Consider the following 22,273-nt stretch of genomic DNA (forward strand, 5'->3'; position numbering starts at 1 on the left):
ATATTTTTTCCATTATGGTTTATTATAAGATATTAAATATAGTTCCCTGTGCTACACAGTAGGTCTCATTGTTTATCTTTTTTAAAATTTTTAAATTTATTTTTACTTTTAAAATTATTATTTTTCATTAAAAAATTTTTTTAACATCTTTATTGGAGTATAATTACTTTACAATATTGTGTTAGCTTCTGCTGTATAACAAAAGGACTGAATCAGCTATATGTATACATATATCTCCATATTCCCTCCCTCTTGCATCTCCCTCTCAGCCTCCTATCCACCCCTCTAGGTGGTCACAAATCACCAAGCTGCTCTCCATGTGCTATGTGGCAGCTTCCCACTAGCTATCTTTTTACATTTGGTAGTGTATATATTGTCAATGCTACTCTCTCACTTTGTCTCAGCTTACACTTCCCCATCCCAGTGTCCTCAAGTCCATTCTCTACATCTGTGACTTTATTCCTGTCCTGCCTCTATGTTCATCAGAACCATCTTTTTTTTTAGATTCCATATATATGTGTTAGCATATGGTATTTGTTTTTATCTTTCTGACTTACTTCACTCTATTTGATAGACTCTAAGTCCATCCACCTCACTACAAATAGTTCAATTTCTTTTCTTTTTATGGCTGAGTAATATTCCATTGTATATATGTACCACATCTTCTTTATCCATTCATCTGTCGATGGACAGTTAGGTTGCTTCTACATCCTGGCTATTGTAAATAGAGCTGCAATGAACATTGTGGTACATGACTCTTTTTGAATTATGGTTTTCTCAGGGTATATGACCAGTAGTGGGACTGCTGGGTCATATGGTAGTTCTTCTTTTAGTTCTTTAAGTTTTAATTTCCTCTAAGACTTTTATAGTGTATGGCCTTACATTTAGGTCTTTAATCCATTTTGAGTTTATTTTTGTGTACAGTGTTAGGGAGTGTTCTAATTTCATTCTTTTACATGTAGCTGTCCAGTTTTCCCAGCACCACTTACTGAAGAGGCTGTCCTTTCTCCATTGTATATTCTTGCCTCCTTTATCAAAGATAAGGTGACCATATGTGTGTGGGTTTATCTCTGGGCTTTCTATCCTGTTCCATTGATCTATATTCCTGTGTCTGTACCAGTACCATACTGTCTTGATTACTGTAGCTTTGTAGTATATTCTGAAGTCAGGGAGCCTGATTCCTCCAGCTCCATTTTTCGTTCTCAAGATTGCTTTGGCTATTCGGGGTCTTTTGTGTTTCCATACAAATTGTGAAAATTTTTGTTCTAGTTCTGTGAAAAATGCCATTGGTCATTTGATAGGAATTGAATTGTATCTGAAGTTTGCTTTGGGTAGTATAGTCATTTTCATAATGTTGTTTCTTCCAATCCAAGAACATGGTATATCTCTCCATCTGTTTGTATCATCTTTAATTTCTTTCTTCAGTGTCTCATAGTTTTCTGAATACAGGTCTTTTGTCTCCTTAGGTAGGTTTATTCATAGGCATTTTATTCTTTTTTGTTGCAATGATAAATGGAAGTGTTTCCTTAATTTCTCCTTTAGATTTTTCATCATTAGTGTATAGGAATGCAAGAGGTTTCTGTGCATTAATTTTGTATCCTGCTACTTTGCCAGATTCATTGATTAGCTCTAGTAGTTTTCTGGTAGCATCTTTAGGATTCTCTATGTATAGTATCATGTCATCTGCAAACAGTGACAGTTTTACTTCTTCTTTTCCCATTTGGATTCCGTTTATTTCTTTTTCTTCTCTGATTGCTGTGGCTAAAAGTTCCAAAACTGTGTTGAGTAATAGTGGTGACAGTGGGCAACCTTGTCTTGTTCCTTATATTAGGGGAAATAGTTTCAGTTTTTCACCATTGAGAATGACGTTGGCTGTGAGCTTGTCCTATAATGTCTTATTATTTTGAGGTAGGTTCCCTCTATGGCTACATTCTGGAGAGTTTTTGTCATAAGTGGGTGTTCAATTTTGTCAAAAGCTTTTTCTGCATCTATAGAGATTATTATGTGGTTTTTATCCTTCAGTTTGTTAATATGGTGTACTACATTTATTGATTTGCGTATATTGAAGAATCCTTGCATTCCTGGGATAAACCCCACTTGATCATGGTGTATGATCCTTTTAATGTGCTGTTGGATTCTGTTTGCTAGTATTTTGCTGAGGATTTTTGCATCTGTGTTCATCAGTGATATTGGGCTGAAATTTTCTTTTTTGTGACATCTTTGTCTGGTTTTGGTATCAGGGTGATGGTGGCCTCGTAGAATCAGTTTGGGAGTGTTCCTCTCTGTGCTATATTTTGGAAGAGCTTGAAAAGGATCGGTGTTAGCTGTTGTGTAAATGTTTGATAGAGTTCTCCTGTGAAGCCATCTGGTCCTGGGCTTTTGTTTGTTAGAAGAATTTTAATCACAGTTTCAATTTCAGTGCTTGTGATTGGTCTTGTTTATATTTTCTATTTCTTCCTGGTTCAGCCTCGGAATGTTGTGCTCCTCTAAGAATTTGTCCATTTCTTCCAGGTTGTCCATTTTATTGGCATATTGTTACTTATATTAACCTCTCATGATCCTTTGTATTTCTGCAATGTCAGTTGTTACTTGTCCTTTTTCGTTTCTAATTCTGTTGATTTGATTATTTTCCCTTTTTTTCTAAACTAAGATAAACATAAACATCAGAAACAAATCAGTCACATACAGCAAACCCCAAGTCCACACTTCCTCCCAAAGTCCACCGCCTCAATTTGGGGATGATTTGTTGTCTATTCAGGTATTCCAGAGATGCAGGGTACATCTGGTTGCTTGTGAGGATTTAATCCACTGCTCCTGAGGCTGTACAGAGAAATTTCCCTTTCTCTTCTTTGTTCGCACAGCTCCTGGGGTCCAGCTTTGGTTTTGACCTCACCTCTGCATGTAGGTCACCCTCAGGCATCTGTTCCCACCCGGACAGGAGGGGGTTAAAGTAGCAGCTGAGTAGGGTGCTCTTGCTCACTCAGGCCGTGGGAGGGAGGGGTATGGTAGTCATAACTGGAAAGCGGGTTGAGCCTGTGGCAGCAGAGTCCGGCATGGTGTTGCAACAGCCTGAGGTGCACCGTGTGTTCTCCTGGGGAAGTTGTCCTGGATCACGTGACCCTGGCTGTGGCAGGCTGCATAGGCTCCCAAGGGGGTGGTATGCAGATAGTGACCTGTTCGTGCACACACGATTCTTGGTGGCAGCAGCAGCAGCGTTAGCGTTTCATGCTCGTCTCTGGGGTCCGAGCTGGTAGCCGCAGCTCACGCCCACCTCTGGAGCTTGCTGAGGCGGTGCTCTGCCTTCTGTGGGCACACTGGGAAGGAATCCTCTCTCCTCGCACACCCCGAAACAATGGTCTCTTGCCTCTTCAGCAGGTCCATACTTTTTCCCGGACTCCCTCTCAGCTAGCTGTGGTGCAGTAGCCCCCTTCAGGCTGTGTTCACGCAGCTAACCCCAGTTCTATCCCTGGGGTCTGATCTCCGAAGCTTGAGCCTTAGCTCCCAGCCCCCACCTACCCTGGTGGGTGAGCAGGCAAGCCTCTCAGTCTGGTGAGTGTTGGTCAGCACTGATCCTCTGTGTGGGAATCTCTCCACTTTGCCCTCTGCATCCCTGTTGCTGCATTCTCTTCCATTGCTCTGAAGCTTCCCCCCTGCCCACCCCGTCTTCACCAGTGAAGGGGCTTCCTAGTGTGTGGAAACTTTTCCTCCTTTGCAGCTCCCTCCCAGAGGTGCAGGTCCCATCTCTATTCTTTTGTCTCTGTTTTTCCCTTTTCTTTTGCCCTACCCAGGTATGTGGGTTTTTTCTTGGCTTTTGAGAAGTCTGAGGTCTTCTGCCAGCGTTCAGCAGGTGTTCTCTTGGAGTTGTTACACATGTAGATGTATTTTTGATGTATTTGTGGGGAGGATCTCCACGTCTTACTCCTTCGTGATCTTGAAGTTTCCCCCTTTATAGTGTTCTTTATCTTTCCTTACGGCATTTGTTTTGAAGTTATTTTGTCTGATATGAGTATTGCTACCGTGGTTGTCTTATTATTTCTATTTACATGAAATATCGTTTTCCGTCCCCTCACTTTCATTCTGCATGTGTCCTTTGGTCTCAAGTGGGTGTCTTGTAGGCAGCATGTTATAGGCTCTTGTTTTTCTTTTTTTCCCCTCCAATCTGCCACTCTGTGTCTTTTGGTTGGAGCATTTAGTCCATTTACATTTAAGGTAACTATTGATAGATATGTATTTATTGCCACTTTAGACCTTTTCTTCCAGTTGATTTTTGTCTTTGTTCCTTTCGTTTTCTTTTTGTTTTTCCTTTTGTGGTTTGATGATTTGCTTTTTTATTTTGCTTGGGTTCTTTTTGGTTTTTGAGACTCTATTTTATGTTTTTGTTTTGTAGCTGTCCTGATTTTTTAACCTTTTAACCCATTACTATATCCCCTTGCTTTACACTGGTAGTCATATAGGCTCAAACACATTTTTTAAAAAAACCTTTCACTTTTTTTTTACTTCTCTCCCTCAAACTTTATGAGTTTGATGTCCTCCTTTGCATCTTCTTGTTTATCCTTTTATTGTTCATTGTAGTTACCATCGCTTTCACAAAATTTTTTTTCAATTTAAAAAAATGTATGGGCTGCCTTTATTTAAGTGATTGACTTTCCAGTTGTGGTTTTCTCTCTTTTACAGATTCTTGCTTCTTTTCTATTTAGAGAATACCTGTCAATATTTCTTTTAGGTTAGGTGTAGTATTGCTGTATTGTTTTGGTTTTTGCTTGTCTGAGAAATTCTTTGTCTTTTTTTTTTTTCTATTCTAAATGATAATCTTGCTGCATAGAGTATCCTCAGTGCTGTTTTTTCCTTTCAGTACTTTGAATACATCTTGCCACTCCCTTCTGTCTTGCAACATTTCTGTACACAAATCAGCTGATAGCATTATGGGGGTTCTCTTGTAATTAACTCTTTGTTTTACTCTTGCTGCCTTTAAAATCCTCTCTTCATCTTTAATTTTTGGTATCTTAATTATAACGTGTCTTAATGTAGGTCTAGGTTCATCTTGTTTGGAACCCTCTGTGTTTCCTGTACTTGAATATCTGTTTCCTTCTTTAGGATTGGGAAGTTTTCAGCCATAATATCTTAAAATACATGTTTGATCCCCTTTTTTCTTCCTTCTTCTTCTGGGATCCCTATTATGCACAGATTGCCACACCTTATATTATCCTGTAGGTGTTGTATGCTGCTTTCATTTTTTTTTTTTGATATGTATTTCTGTCTGTTGTTCTGATTGGGTGATTTCCATTATTCTGTCTTCCAGAACACTTATTCATTCTTCTGCATTATTTAATTTGCTATTTGTTGCCTTTAGCTCAGCTTTCATCTCAGCAAATGAGTTTTCTAACTTTAATTGGCTCGTCCTTATCCTTTCTAGTTCCTTTTTACAGGAATGTGCATTTCTATCGATAGGCTTTCTTAATTCTTTCAGTATTTTTATTACCTCCTTTTTGTACTCAGGGTGCAATAGACTGGTCAGATCTGTTTCATTGTTTGTTCTTTCAAGGGAATTCTTTTGATCTTTTAATTTGGAGTGGTTCCTCTGCTTCTTCATTTTACTTAGATTTCTCTGACTCTATGCGTTTAGTAGAAACAGTTATGTACTCTTCTCTTGGAGGGCTGCTTTTATGTGAGAACATCCCTGTGTTGCCTGCGTGAGTCTAATATTTTTGCTGTGGAAGGTATTTTTAGTATGGATGCGTGAAATGTCTTTCCTCAGTGTGTGCTGGCCATTATCCCCTTGATACGGGGTGTAATTGTTGTGGTTACCACAGCCTGCACTGGATGTTGAGTGGGGTCTTCTCTTTGCTCTGTGGTTGTCATAGCCCTGCCTGTAATGTGATCTTCTTGCTAGTTTTGGAGTAGAAACCCCCAGATCTGTTTCTGAGCTTTTGTATGATACAGGAGGGACTGATGTGCTCACCCTGGCAGAGGAGCCACTAATATTCCTCTGCTGGAGCTCTCCACGAGGAAATATGCTCTGTGCTGCTTCCTGTCACCCATTGTGCAGGTTCACAGAGTACACTGTTGTTGGCACTGCCCTTGGACCTGCCTCAACCATGGGAATGCAGGCATTTGGTTGGTCTCTGTTTCCCTCAGGTGCGTTGCTCACAGAGCCACCAGTGCAGATTCGTTATTGCAGATCTGCTGAAGTGCAGCACTGGGATCATCATAGTCACACATCTGGACCCACTGTGGGAGCTCCAGCATCAACCCAGACCTGGGGCCTGCCTACATGTGCTCATGCAGCAAATCCCACAGCTGCTAACTCCAGACCTGCCCCAGTCACGGGAATGCCATTAATCAGCTCAGATGTCCAGTAGGCGCTGCATTTACACAGTTGCCTGAGGTGGTGTGGATCTGTGGCTCTCACAGCCACTAGCATACTGCTCAGACTTCAGCTCTGCTTCTGAAGTTACGAAGTCCTGTGGCCCCTGGGGATCGGCTCAGATTTCAACCCTGCTCCACGTGTGAGCAACCCAGTGGTTCTTATGAACTCCCAGAGTTTGCAGAGGCAGAGCTGTGCCCACTTTGAGCCCACCAAGAATGAGGCTGCTGAGGCAGGGCACTGCCCCTCACTTTGCTCACTGGGGCTTCTGTGGAGCACCCAGGCTCTCTCCTGTTTACACCCCCAGTTGAGGCTCAGAGCACAGTCCAGCCCCTTCAGGCTGTTGCCACACAGCCAACCCCAGTCTCTCCCCAGGTCTGCCTCCTGTAGTCCATGTTTAAGCACCCAGCCCCGTGCACATCAACAGATGAGCATCTCAGGCTGGGGAGTGTAGGGAGGTGGCCAGGACCATCTGTACTGATCTCTGTCTGCTGCAATCTGTCTGCTGTACTCTCCTCTGAGTCTCTGAAGCTCCCTTTCTGGCCTGGCTGATCTCCCAGCTAGTGAAGGGTGTTCCCAGTGTGAGGGAACGTTTCCTCTTTCACAGCTCCCTCCCAAGGGCTCAGGTCCTATCCCACTTCCTTTTTTTTTTTTTTTTAACTTTCATCCCATCCTGTTACATGGTGATATTTCTTGTAACTTTGGTTGTATGAGATCTTTTGCCAACATTCAGTATATATTCTGTAAGAATTGGTCTGTTTGTAGATGAATTTTTCATGTATTTGTGGGAGGAGGTGAGCTCCATGTCCTTCTATTCCACTGTCTTGATCTCTTCTCCCTATGCTTTGTGTTGAGAATATATTTGATACTTAAACTCATGTAGATACTGTACTATGTTATACCCTCAAGGCTTTGTTATTTTACCTTTCAGATCCATATGCATAATCTATCTAGAATTAATTTTTTATAGTATGAGATAAATGTCAGTATTCCCTGTTTTCATATATATGACCAATTGATCCTTTCCACTTGTTTGCATAGACTGTCATTTATCCAGTTTAATATGTTTCATCTTGCCTTTGATATAAATCAAATTCCTTTATGTGGATCTGTTTCTGGGACTCTTATTGTGATTTTTCTTTTTGTTTACCTTTATAGAAAATAATTTTTCATAAATATGGTAGTTTAGTAGTTCTTAGTATCTTATGAGTCTTCCAATTTTGTTTATCTTTTAAAGATTATCTCATTCTTTTTTTTTTTTTTTTTTTTTTTTGTGGTACGCAGGCCTCTCACTGTTGTGGCCTCTCCCGTTGCGGAGCACAGGCTCCGGAAGCACAGGCTCAGCGGCCATGGCTCACGGGCCCAGCCGCTCCGCAACATGTGGGATCTTCCCGGACCGGGGCACGAACCCGTGTCCCCTGCATCGGCAGGCGGACTCTCAACCACTGCGCCACTAGGGAAGCCCTCATTCTTTTTTTTTAACATCGTTTTTTTTTTTACATCTTTATTGGAGTATAATTGCTTTACAATGGTGTGTCAGTTTCTGCTTTATAACAAAGTGAATCAGTTATACATATGCATATGTTCCTTTGCATTTATACAAACTGTTAGAATCAACTTGCCAACTTGTACAACTGAAAACTCGGTAGGCTTTGATTTGGATTTCATTTAAATTATAACTTTCTTTGTAGAGAATTTTCATGTTTAAAATATTGAAGCTTCTAGTCTATGGCTATGGTATATTCCTCCTTGTATTTAGGGTTCTCTGATATGTCTCAACATCTTATACATCATTACTCTTTTTTCTTAAATTTATTTATTTTTATTTTTGTCTGCATTGGGTGTTTGTTTCTGCATGCAGGCCCTGTCTAGTTGCGGTAAGCAGGGACCACTCCTCACCACAGTGCGTGGGCCCACCATTGCGGTGGCTTCTCCTGTTGCAGAGCACGGACTCTAGGCATGTGGGGTTCAGTACTTGTGGGTCTCAGGCTCCAGAGCACAGGCTCAGCAGCCATTGCACACGGGCTAAGTTGCTCCGCAGCATGTGTGATCCTCCCGGACCAGGGATCAAACCCATGTCCCCTGCATTAGCAGGTGGATTCCCAACCACTGCGCCACCAGGGAAGTCCCTACATCGTTACTCTTTTGTGTGTGCTTGTTTTATTAATCATTGAGAAAGGTTAAAATTTTGCTCTCTGGTTGGGAATTTATTTCTTTATTTTTTGTTGATCTGTACTTTTTTAGTTTACATAAAGAAATAAGTGGTAAAATTTGGGGATCGTTGCATCTTTTTTATGCCTAGGGCTCTATGATGATAAAATGTCTATATTTTCAACATTTCTTTTAGTATGGCCTACAAATTATCTGAAAAATTCTCTCAGTTTTTGTATTCAGGAATTTTCTTTATTTTACTTTCATTTCAAAAAAATATTTTGACTAGGTATAGACCCCTAGATTTGAAGTTTCATTGCATTATCTTCTCCTTTACCTCATTTCCTTTGAGAAGCCAGTTATGTCTCATTGTTGCTCCTTTAAAAGATATGTGGATTTTATCTCTATTTTAAGATTGTTCTCATTGTATTTAGTCTATGATGTGCTTATTTAGTCTATGATGTATGTTTTTTTTAATTTTTTTTATTGGGGTATAGTTGTTTTACAATGTTGTGTTAGTTTTTGCTGTATAGCGAAGTGGAGTTCCCTGTGCTATACAGCAGGTTCTTGTTAGTTATCTATTTTACACATATTAGTGTATATATGTCAATTAGATATTGTTATTTGTTTTTATAAAGGAAGGAGTCTTTTTTAAAAAATATTTATTTATTTATTCATTTATTTTTGACTGTGTCGGGTCCCCATCTCTGCGCGAGGGCCCTCTCCAGTTGCAGCGAGCGGGGGCCACTCCTCACTGAGGTGCACGGGCCCCTCACCATCGCGGGCTCTCTTGTTGCGGAGCACAGGCTCCAGACGCACAGGCTCAGTAGCCATGGCTCACGGGCCCAGTCACTCCGCGGCATGTGGGATCCTCCCAGACCAGGGCTCGAACCCGCGTCTCCTGCACCGGCAGGCAGACTCTCAACCACTGCACCACCAGGGAAGCCTCTAGGTATTGTTTTTATTATATTTTTTTGTACTCATGATTTATTTAAAAAACTGGCACAGTTCTACACTGGTGTATCTTGAACTATTTATTGTGCCCTGTTCTCTCTCTCTACTTCTGGACTCTGAGTATACTTGTTAGCTCTCTTCACTGTGCCTTTTACACACATTATGTTCTCTTCTATATTTTTAATCTTTTTCTATGATTCTAATATATGGGATCATATCTGCTGAGTTATTTCTAAGCTCACTACTCATCCTTCTTGTTGTTTCTAATCTGCTGTGAGACCAGACCCATTTATTGGATTCTTAATTTTTGTTTTTATTTTCTCAGTTTTATATTTTACTTTTAATTCTTTATTGACTACAGTTTTCTGTTAAATTTTTTAGAAACTTTAACATTTGTATTTTAAAGTATGCATTGATAAGTCTAATGATTATATCTCTCTGTTGCTTTCTACTGTCTTTTTTAATCCCTTGTTTTTGCTCATTTTATCATTTTCCCAGTATGCCTAGTAGTTTGTATTTAATGCAATAATTTTCGTATTAAAATTGTCATCATTTAAGAGTATGGCGAATGCTTTCTTCCTTCAGAGAGCATTTACTTTTACTTGTAATGGACAATTAAGGAAGGGAAAGATCGCCTTAATCAAGTGTAGAATTGAGCATCTTTTTTTTGTTTTTCGGTACCCGGGCCTCTCACTGTTGTGGCCTCTCCCGCTGTGGAGCACAGGTTCCGGACGTGCAGGCTCAGTGGCCATGGCTCACAGGCCCAGCTGCTCCGCGGCATGTGGGATCTTCCCGGACCGGGGCACGAACCCGTGTCCCCTGCATCGGCAGGCGGACTCTCAACCACTGCGCCACCAGGGAAGCCCTTGAGCATCTTTTTAAACTGTGTTTCATTCCTTGTGAGCAGTAGACTTCTTCTGATTTCTCCTTATTACCAGAGAATAGTGTTTCAGGGGTCTCAACTCTATGACTGGCGTGATTTCTAGGGCAGTTCTTCCTTGACGGGGCAGGAACACTAAGTTTTAGCTCTCTTATTACGTGAGATAGCTGAAAGGTGTTTATCTCTGCAACCTACCAATCACTGATTTTTCTTTCACTTACTAGTTTCTCTGATGCTTTTAAAAAATGGCAAGTACCTCAGAGGGAAACTCTTTGTTCTTCCTTTATCCCCAGAATCTTAGTTATTCAAACTTGTATTGTCATAGTAATTTTCCACTCCATTTAAATATATTTTTTACTTTTCTTTCTCTTCTAGTTGCTCTTGACAGGAAGATATGTCTATCAGAATGTAGTCTGCTCCATTCTGAAGAAAAAGTCACAAAAAAGTTTTGAAAATGTGTGATAAATCCCAAAAGTTATATGGTTAGGGTAGTCAAGCCCATGTAGTTCAATCACTCACTTACTTTATTCTTTCATTCAAAGAACATTTTTGAATATATATTGTAGGCAAGACCATAGACAAGGCACTGTGTGGTGTGAAAGTGTAAATTTGATACGAAACCCGAACTGATAATGATAGTTTGCCTTCAAATAAGGATTTCATCTTAGTTGTGGTTCAAACCAGAGGGGGAAAGAAATGGTGTTCATGCTAAAAACTTCTGACAGGAAAGACAAAACATGTACATATGCATCTGTAATATGCCATAAAATGTTCTGTACACCATGGAGGAGATACATACAAAGGAATGTGAGGAAAATTTCAGAGAAATGTGAGAATACTTCTTGATGGTTAATCTGAAAACTTCCATGGTGAAGGAAGCATTTAAATTAGGCCTTGGAGAGTAAGTTGAATTTAGATATGCAGAATGAGAGAAAGACATATCAGGCAGAGGAAATTATGTTAACAAAATCACATGAGTGGAAAGATGAATGTGAATGAGTAGTAGAGTAGTTTGAGTGAAATGTGTATAGTAGAGAATTTGAGGACAGAATGGGACAGAGATGGATTTAAGATCTTTGAGTATCCTAAATGCCATTCTTGGGAGTTTAATTTTCATTATGTCAAATATTTAACTTGACTAAATATTTACTTCTTAATTCCCTTCTGTACCGAGTATTTAACTTATCACTTTATCTTGTTTTTTTTCTTCTTTAATTCCACTATATTTTCTGACTGCATTGTTCTCATACACCCTGGCGAAATTGGAGAAGCATTCAATTCATAGGTAGCTGTTGGTCATAATTTTGTCCCAAGTAGACAGTGGAAGAAAAATTTCAAACATAGGTATCGGTAGAGACTTGATAGGTATCTGGATTGTTTAACAATGGAATGGGATGCTTTGTATGGTCATTAACCACTTAAAACTCTGGGAGTAATGGTGATAAAATAAAAACTCGTCATTATACTTAGTATGAACTTTGCCTTACTTCACAGTAATGCTATATTCAACCAGTGTTCCTTCATTTTAGAAGTTATGTAGGAAGTGTTCAGGTAAACAGGACCTAAATGAGGTCCAATTAGAAAAAATTTGGTGTGAGACCCATGCAAACTTGACAGTTATCTGTGCCTAGTTTCTAATAATTATGCTATGAAACACTAGCAAATAGCAGACACTCAATAATGCTTTCTGCCTTTTGTATTAAAGCTTAAATTAAAATAATTATATTAACTTTTTGCTCTTTATTCTTTAGAATTGAGAGTGTGTCTTCTCTGAGTCAGCCATCTACTTTCTACTAGTCTTGGTCCCTGGTAGTACATTAGCATGAATTTTTCAGTAGGAAATATATGTATTATCAGAAGTGCCTGTAGATTGAAGAAATAGCATGTCTCACACTTACTTGCTACCGTTGGATTTGATGTGCTTTATGCTCAGTGACTGCAAATCTCAGGCTATTCAGGGTGATTGCAAAGTGTGCATGAATGCATTTGTGCCTAAACTATTTGTTATAGATTGAAGAAAGGGCATGACTAAGATACTAATACATCATTGTTCTTCAAATGTATATAGGTATACATGTTGAGGTTCATTTTTTTGCCAAAGAAATGTCAAACTCTTCCAATACCATTGTTTTTAAATACAGTATCTTCTTCATTGACTTGGTTTTGCACATTTGTCAAAAATCAGTTGACCAAGGATTAGCATCAGCATCATAGTGGGATGAGACAGTACCTTTGTCTCTCCCCTTCAATCTACAACCAGTAAAACATCCATTACTCAACAAATGTTCTTCTGCCCAACATAACAGAATGCTGAAGAGTTCCATATATCTGTACATCTAAAGTTGGGTGGACTGGAACACAGAGGAGGTGGAACCAGAGGAACAGTGGAGGCAGTGCCTATGATCCCTGCCCCCTGGCTATGGTGGCTGAGCCCACAGCCCCAAGAGAATCTGGGAGTAGCAGAGGAGGTGGCACACACAAATCCAGCCTCCTGGCTTCAGTGGTGCCTGTGGCCACAGGGAACCAGGCAACAGTAAAGCAGTGGGGCCAGTGACCCTGTCCCTCCAGCTGCAGAGACACCCATAAGAGCAGACTGTCCCAACCACAGTGATGGAACCCACAATCCTGACAATCCTGGACATGGCAGAAGCACCTATGACTCCAGCTCCAACCCCAAATTGGCTGAGCCTGTAAGCAAGGCAACCCCAGATGTGGCAGAGTCACCCATTATCCCAGTGTCCCAGGCAGTGATGCCAGCAATAGCAGCAAGACAGGAGGCAAGGGACAAGTGATCCAGGAGGCACATGCAGCACCATTGAGGACTCCAGGCAATACCTCTGGAAGAGGTGGTAGAGGGTGGAAAGTGCTGATTGTCCAGTGTAGCCAGAGGCAGCTCAGGTAAGAGAAACAAAAAACTTGTGATATACCACCACCTATTGAAAAACAAAGAAAGTCCTCTAATTACTAACCTGTTGAATTGCTAGAATCCAGTTTTAAAAGCTTTACCTAAAGAAGAAAGTTGTTCACTACTTGAAATGCATTGGCAGAGGAACAACTCATCAAGCACCATGAAAAACCATGGTAACATGATATCACAAAAAGAAAGTGACAGTTCTCCAGAAACCAAACTTAAAGTCGTGGAGTATTATGACCTAGCTGATGGAGAATTCAAAAGAGAATTCATGACTTTCTTTTGTCATGAAGAAAGTCAACAAGCTACAAGAAAACTCAGAAAGGCAGTTCAATGAGCTCAGGAATGAAATTGATGAACAGAAGGAATATTTTTACCAAAGAGATATTAAAATTCTAAAAGAGAACCAAACAGATTCTGGAGCTGAAGAACTCAAAAATGAGATGAAGAATGCATTAAAAAGCATTGGAAACAGAACAGAACATATGGAGAATTACCAAGCTTCAAAATAGAAATCCAGAAATAATACAGGTAGAGGAAGGGAGAAAACTAAGATGTTAAAAAATGAACAAACTTTACAGGAATTATTTGATGCCATTAGGAAGGGCATCATAAGGATAATGGGTATCCCAGAGGAGAAGAGTGGTAAAAGGGAGCAGAGAGTTTAGTTAAAGAAATAATAGCCTAGAATGTCCAAAATCTGGGAAATGAACATAATATACAAGTCCATGAAGCTAAAGGAATACCTAATTATCTCAATGCAAAAGACCTTCTCCAAGACATATTATTTTAAAACTGTGAAAATTCAATGACAGAGAATTTTAAAGGCAGCCAGGGGGGAAAAAAAAGACAGTAACCTACAAAGGAACTCCCATTAGGCAATCAGCAGATTTCTCATGAGAAACTACAGGCCAGGAGACAGTGGAATGACATATTCAAAGTATTAAATGATAAAAACTGTCAGGCAAGAAGACTCTATTCAGGAAAGTGATCAATCAGATATGAAGGGGAAATAAAGACTTTCCAAGTCAAACAAAACTGAGGGAGTTTATCACCACTCAACCTGCCTTACGAGAAATGTTGGAAGAAGTTATATTTGAAACAAAATAGCGAAAATACATAAAACTTTGAGTAAAGTGAAAAATAGAGTCAGAAAATTGCAATTCTATACCAGAATAGGTTCTTAAACAATTATAGTATAAAGGTTAAAGGGAAAAAGTATTAAAATAACTATAGCTACTTCAATTTGGTAATGAACTCACAACATAAAGAGGATCATTTGAGACAACAAAAACATAAAAGGCAAAAAGGACAGAACCCAAATAGGCAAAAGAAGATAAGATGCTATCAGCAGAAAAAGGACTATTTTATCTATGAGATGTTTTATATAAACCTCATGGTAACCACAACACATAAATCTAGAGCAGAGACATGAAAGACAAAAATGAGGAAACTGAGAAAAATATCATAGAAAACCAGCAAATTAAAGTGGCAAACAAAAGCACAAGTAATAAAAAAAAAAGAATGGAGTTATAGAGCAACCAGAAAACAAAACATAAAATGGCAGTACAAAGTCGTTACTTATTAGTAATCACCCTAAATATAAATGGACTGAATTTACCAATCAAAAGACACAGAGTGGCTGAATGGTTTAAAAATAAGACTGAACTATATGCTACCTCCAGGAACTTCCTCTCTGCTGTAAAGATTAAACATAGACTCAAAAGTAGGGATAGAATATGATACTCCAAGCAAATGACAACCAAAAACTGCAGTTTTAGCCATACTCGTATCTGACAAAATAGACTTCAGGACAAAAAATATAACAAGAGACAAAGGTGGACATTATATGATGAACATTACATAATAACAAGAATACAGAAGCTATACACACACACACACACACACACACACACATATACATACATATATATATACACACACCTAACATAGGAGCACAAAAATATATATAAAGGAATTATCACAAGAACTAAAGGGATAAAATGACAGCAACAAAACAATAGAAGGAAACTTTAACACCCTGCTTACATCAGTGGATAGATCATCCAGTTAGGAAGTCAACAAGGAAGCAGCAAACTTGAAGGAATATTAGATCATATGGATTTAATAGATGTATACAGAACATTCTATCCAAATGTAGCATAATGTAAATTCTTCTCAAGTGTACATGGAATATTCTCAACATAGACTGTATGTTGGGACACAACACAGGTCATTATGAATTTAAGAAGAATGAAATTATATGAAGCATCTTTTCTAACCACAATGATATGAAACTAGAAATCAACAATAACAAGAAACTGGAAAACCACAAGTGTGTGGGAAGCCAAAAACACACTATTGAACAACTATTGAGTCAATGAAGAAATTAAAGTAGAAATCAAAAAATACCTGAATACAATTGAAAATGAAAATGTGACATACAAAAATATTGGATACATCAAAAGGATTACTAGAGGGATGTTTATAGCAATACAGGTCTACCTCGAGAAACAAGAAAAATCTCAATCTAACATTAAAGAAATGAGAGAAAGAAGAACAAAGCCCAATGTCAGTAGAAGAAAAAAATAAAAATCAGAGTGGAAATAAACAAAAGAGACATAAAAGACAATAAAAAGTATCAATAAAACCAAAAGCTAGTTTTTTGAAAAGATAAAGTTGTCAAACAATTAGCTAAACTCACTAACAAAAAAAAGGCTCAAATATATAAAATCAGAAATGAAATAGAAATTACCATGGATATACTGGAAATACAAAGGATTATGAGAAAATAATATAAATAGCTATACACCAACAAATTCGACAAACTATAATAAATTGATAAGTTCTAATAATTATACAGTCTTCCAAGACTGAATCATGAAGAAATATCAAACCTGAATAGATAGATCATGAGTAAGGAGGTTGAAATAGTAATCAAAAACCTCCAAAAATACAGAAGTCCATGACTGGATGGCATTAATGTTGTATTCTATGAAGCAATCACAGAAGATTTAATGCCTATTGTCAAATTCTTTCAAAAAAAATGAAGAGGAGGAAACATTTCCTAACTCATTTTTCAAGGCCAACGTTACCTTTATACCAAAATGAGGCAAGGTAAGAAGAAAAAGAATTAGAAGCCAATATCCCTGATAAACATAGATGTAAAAATTCTCAACAAAATGCTAGCAATGCAAATACAATACATTAAAAGGATCAGACACCATGATAATGTGGAATTTATTCCAGAGGTGTAAGAATGCTTCAACATTCACAAATCAAAAATGTTATATACCACACTAACAAAATGAAAGATAAAAATTATATGACTATCTCAAATGATGCAGAAAAGATTTGGCAAAATTCAACACCTACTTATGACGAAAACTCTCAATGAAACGTGTTAGGAGGAATGTAATTCAATATAACAAAGGCCTTAAATGAGAAACCCACAGCTAACATCATACTCAGTGGTGGAAAAGTGAAAGATCTTTCTCTGAGATCAGGAACAAACAAGGATATACACTCTTGCCACTCTTATTCAACATACTATTGGAAGTCCTAGCCAGAGAAATTATGCAAGAAAAAGAAATAGAAAGCATCCAAATTGGAAAGGAAGTAAAACTGTCACTATTTATGGATGACATGATTTTATACGTAGAAAACCCTAAGAATGCCACCAAAAAACTATTAGGCATAGTTAATATAGTGAATTTCCAGGTTACAAAATCAATGTACAAAATTCTGTTGCACTCTATACACTATCAACAAACTAACAGAAGGGGGCATTAAGAAATTAAACCTGTTTACAATTCCAACAAAAAGAATAAAATACCTATGAATAAAATTAACTGAGGAGGTGAAAGACCTATATACCGAAAACTATAAGACATTTTTAAAATTAAATTTTATTCGAGTATAGTTTACCATGTTGTATTAGTTTCTACTGTATAGCAAAATGAATCAGCTACATGTGTATATATCTATATCTATATCTATATCTATCTATCTATCTATCTATCTATATCTTCTTATTTGGATTTCCTCCCCTTTTGGGTCACCACAGAGCATCGAGCAGAGTTCCCTGTGCTATACAATAGGTTCTCATTAGTTATATATTTTGGACATAGTATCAATAGTGTATATATGTCAATCCCAGTCTCCCAGTTCCTCCCATCCCACCTTCCTCCTTGGTACCCATACATTTGTTCTCTACATCTGTGTCTTTAAATCTGCTTTGCAAATAAAATCATCTATACCATTTTTCTAGATTTCACATATATGTATTAATATATGATATTTCTTTTTCTGACTTACTTCACTCTGTATGACAGTCACTATGTCCATCCATGTCTCTACAAATGATCCAATTTTGTTCCTTTTTATGGCTGAGTAATATTCCATTGTATATATACACCACATCTTCTTCATCCATTCCTCTGTTGATGGGCATTTAGGTTGATTCCAAGTCCTGGGTATAGTAAATAGTGCTGCAATGCACATTGCAGTTGCATGTGTCTTTTTGAATTATGGTTTTCTCTGGGTATATGCCCAGTAATGGGATTGCTGGGTCATATGGTAGTTCTATTTTTAGCTCTCTGAAGAAAGTCCATACTGTTCTCCACAGTGGCTGTATCAATTCACATTCCCATCAACAGTGCAAGAGGGTTCCCTTTTCCCCACACCCTCTCCAACATTTATTGTTTGTAGATTTTGTGACGATGGCCATTCTGACTGGTGTGAGGTGATATCTCATTGTAGTTTTGATTTGCATTTCTCTAAAAATCAGTGATGTTGAGTACCTTTTCATCTGCTTGTAGGCCGTCTGTCTGTCTTCCTTGGAGAAATGTCTACTTAGGTCTTTGGCCCATTTCTGGATTGGGTTCTTTGTTTTTTTGATATTGAGCTGCATGAGTTGTTTGTATATTTTGGAGATTAACCCTTTGTCCGTTGCTTCACTTGCAAATACTTTCTCCCATTCTGAGGGTTGTCTTTTTGTCTTGTTTATGGTTTCCTTTGCTGTGCAAATGCTTTTAAATTTAATTACATCCCATTTGTTTATTTTTGTTTTTATTCTCATTACTCTAGGAGGTGGGTCAAAAAAGATCTTGCTGTGATTTATGTCATAGAGTGTTCTGCCTATGTTTTCCTCTAAGAGATTTAAAGTGTCTGACCTTACATTTAGGTCTTTAATCAATTCTGAGTTTATTTTTGGGTATGGTGTTCAGAAGTGTTCTAATTTCATTCTTTTACATGTGGCTGGCCAGTTTTCCCAGTACCACTTATTGAAGAGACTGTCTTTTCTTCATTGTATATTTTTGCCCCCTTTGTCATAGATTAGGTGTCCATAGGTATGTGGGTTTATCTCTGGGCTTTCTATCCTGTTCCATTGATCTATATTTCTGTTTTTGTGCCAGTACCATATTGTCTTGATTACTGTAGTTTTGTAGTATAGTCTGAAGTCAGGGAGCCTGATTCCTCCAGCACCGTTTTTCCTTCTCAAGATTGCTTTGGCTATTAGGGGTCTTTTGTGTTTTCATAGAAATTGTAAAATTTTTTGTTCTAGTTCTGTGAAAAATACCACTGGTAATTTGATAGGGATTGTATTAAGTCTGTAGATTGCTTTGGGTAGTATAGTCATTTTCCCAATGTTGACTCTTCCAATCTAATAACATGGTGTATCTCTCCATCCGTTTGTGTCATCTTTGATTTATTTCATCAGTATCTTATAGTTTTCTGCATACAGGTCTTTTGCCTCCTTAGCTAGGTTTATTCCTAGGTATTTTATTGTCTTTGTTGCAGTGGTAAATGGGAGTGTTTCCTTAATTTCTCTTTCTGGTCTTTCATCATTAGTGTATAACAATGCAAGGGATTTCTGTGTATTAATTTTGTATCCTGCAACTTTATTAAATTCATCGATTAGCTCTAGTAGTTTTCTTGTGGCACCTTTAAGATTTTCTATGTGTAGGATCATGTCATCTGCAAACAGTGACGTTTTTACTTCTTTTCCAATTTGGATTCCTTTTTTTCTTTTTCTTCTCTGAATGCCTTGGCTAGGACTTCCAAAACTATGTTGAATAATAGTGGCAAGAGTGGACACCCTTGTCTTGTTCCTGATCTTAGAGGAAATGCTTTCAGTTTTTCACCACTGAAAATAATTTTTGCTGTGGGTTTGTCATATATGGCCTTTATTATGTTGAGGTAGGTTCCCTCTGTGCCCACTTTCTGGAGAGTTTTTATCATAAATGGGTGTTGAATTTTGCCCAAAGCTTTTTCTGCATCTATTGAGATGATCATATGGTTTTTATTCTTGAATTTGTTAATATGGTATATCACATTGATTGATTTGTGTATAATGAAGAATCCATGCATCCTTGGATAAATCCCACTTGATCATGGTGTATGATCGTTTTAATATGTTGATGGATTCGGTTTGCTAGTGGTTTCTTTTGAGGATTTTTGCATCTATGTTCATCAGTGATATCACCCTATAATTTTTTTGTGATACCTTTTTCCGGTTTTGGTATCAGGGTGATGGTGGCCTCATAGAATGAGTTTGGAGTGCTCCTCCCTCTGCAGTTTTTTTTTGTTTGTTTGTTTGTTTTTTGGTGGTATGTGGGCCTCTCACTGTTGTGGCCTCTCCCGTTGCGGAGCACAGGCTCCGGACGCGCAGGCTCAGCAGCCATGGCTCACGGGCCCAGCCGCTCCGCGGCATGTGGGATCTTCCCAGACCCAGGCACGAACCTGTGTCCCCTGCATCGGCAGGCGGACTCTCAACCACTGCGTCACCAGGGAAGCCCCCTCTGCAGTTTTTTTGAAGAATTTGATAAGGATAGATGTTAGCTGTTCTCTAATTGTTTGACAGTATTCCCCTGTGAAGGCATCAGGTCTTGGACTTTTGTTTGTTGGAAGATTTTTAATCATGGTTTCAAGTTCATTACTTGTGATTGGTCTGTTCATATTTTCTATTTCTTACTGGTTCAGTCTTGGATGGTTGTACTTTTCTAAGAATTTGTCCACTTCCTCCAGGTTGTTCGTTTTACTGGCATAGAGTTGCTTGTAGTAGTCTCCTATGATCCGTTGTATTTCTGCAGTGTCAGTTGTAACTTCTCTGTTTTCATTTCTACTTTTACTGATTTGAGTCCTCTCCCTTTCTTTCTTGATCAGTGTGGCTAAAGGTTTATCAATTTTGTTTATCTTCTCAAAGAACCAGCTCTTAGTTGTATTGATCTTTGCTATTGTTTTCTTCGTTTCACTTTCATTTATTTCTGCTGTGATTTCTTTCCTTCTACTAGATTTGGCTTTTGTTTGTTCTTCTTTCTCTGGTTGGTTTATGGGTAAGTTTAGGTTGTTTATTTGAGATTTTTCGTATTTCGTTAGGTAGGATTATATTGTTATAAACTTCACTCTTAGAACTGCTTTTGCTGCGTCCCATAGGTTTTGGGGCATTGTGTTTTTATTGTCATTTGTTTCTTGGTATTTTTTAATTTCCTCTTTGATTTCTTCAGTGATCTCTTGATTATTTAGTAGCGTATTGTTTAGCCTCCATGTGTTTCTGTTTCTTACAGTATTTTTCCTGTAATTGATTTCTAATCTCATAGTGTTGTGATCAGAACAGATGCTTGATATGATTTCAGTTCTCTTAAATTTACCTAGACTTGATTTGTTAGCCAAGGTGTGATCTGTCCTGGAAAATTTTCCGTGTGCACTAGAGAAGAAAGGGTATTCTTGTGCTTTCGGATGGAATGTCCTATAAATATTAATTAAGTCTGTCTGGTCTAATGTGTCATTTAAGGCTGTGTTTCCTTATTAATTTTCTGTCTCGATGAGCTATCCATTGGGGTAAGTGGAGTATTAAAGTCCCCCAGATTATTGTGTTACTGTCGATTTCACCTTTACGTCCATTACCATTTTCCTTATGTACTGATGTGCTCCTATAGTGGGTGCATAAACATTTACAATTGTTATATCTTCTTCTTGGATCGATCCCTTGATCTTTATGTAGTGACCTTCCTTGTCTCTTATGACAGTCTATATTTTAAATTCTATTTTGTCTGATATGAGTATTGCTACTCCAGCTTTCTTTTGATTTCCATTTGCATGGAATTTCATTTTCCATCCCCTCACTTTGAGTCTATATGTGTCCCTAGGTCTGAAGTGAGTCTATTGTAGACAGCATATATATGGGTCTTATATCCATTCAGTCAGTCTGTCTTTTGGTTGGAGAATGTAATCCATTTACATTTAAGGTAATTATTGATATGTGTGTTCCTATTACCACATTCTTAATTGTTTAGGGTTTGTTTTTGTAGGTCTTTTTCTTCTGTTGTGTTACCCACCTAGAGAAGTTCCTTTAGCATTTGTTGTAAAGCTGGTTTGGTGGTACTGAATTCTCTTAGCTTTTGCTTGTCTGCAAAGTTTTTGATTTCTCTATCAAATCTGAATGGGATCTTCGCTGTGTAATCTTGGTTGTAGGTTTTTCCCTTTCATCATTTTAAATATGTCCTGCCACTCACTTTTGGCCTGCAGAGTTTCTGCTGAAAAATCAGCTGATAACCTTTTGGGGATTCTCTTGTAGGTTATTTGTTGCTTTTCCCTTGATGCTTTTAATATTTTTTCTTTGTATTTAATTCTTGTTAGTTTGATTAATATGTGTATCGGTGTGTTTCTCCTTGGGTTTATCCTGTGTGGGACTCTCTGCATTTCCTGGACTTGACTATTTCCTTTCCCATGCTAGGGAAATTTTCAACTATAATCTCTTCAAATATTTTCTCAGACCCTTTCTCTTTCTCTTCTTATTTTGGGACCCCTATAGTTCATATGTTGGTGCATTTAATGTTGTCTCAGAGGTCTCTGAGACTGTCCTCAATTCTTTTCATTCTTTTTTCTTTATTCTGTTCCTTGGCAGTTATTTCCACTATTTTATCTTCCAGGTCACTTATCCGTTCTTCTGCCTCAGTTATTGTGCTATTGATTCCTCCTAGTGTATTTTTCATTTCAGTTATTGTTTTGT

Source organism: Aethalodelphis obliquidens, unplaced genomic scaffold (genome assembly GCF_003676395.1).
Source record: "Aethalodelphis obliquidens isolate GAN/ISIS:26980383/991018 unplaced genomic scaffold, ASM367639v1 scaffold77, whole genome shotgun sequence".
Lineage (NCBI taxonomy): Eukaryota > Metazoa > Chordata > Mammalia > Artiodactyla > Delphinidae > Aethalodelphis > Aethalodelphis obliquidens.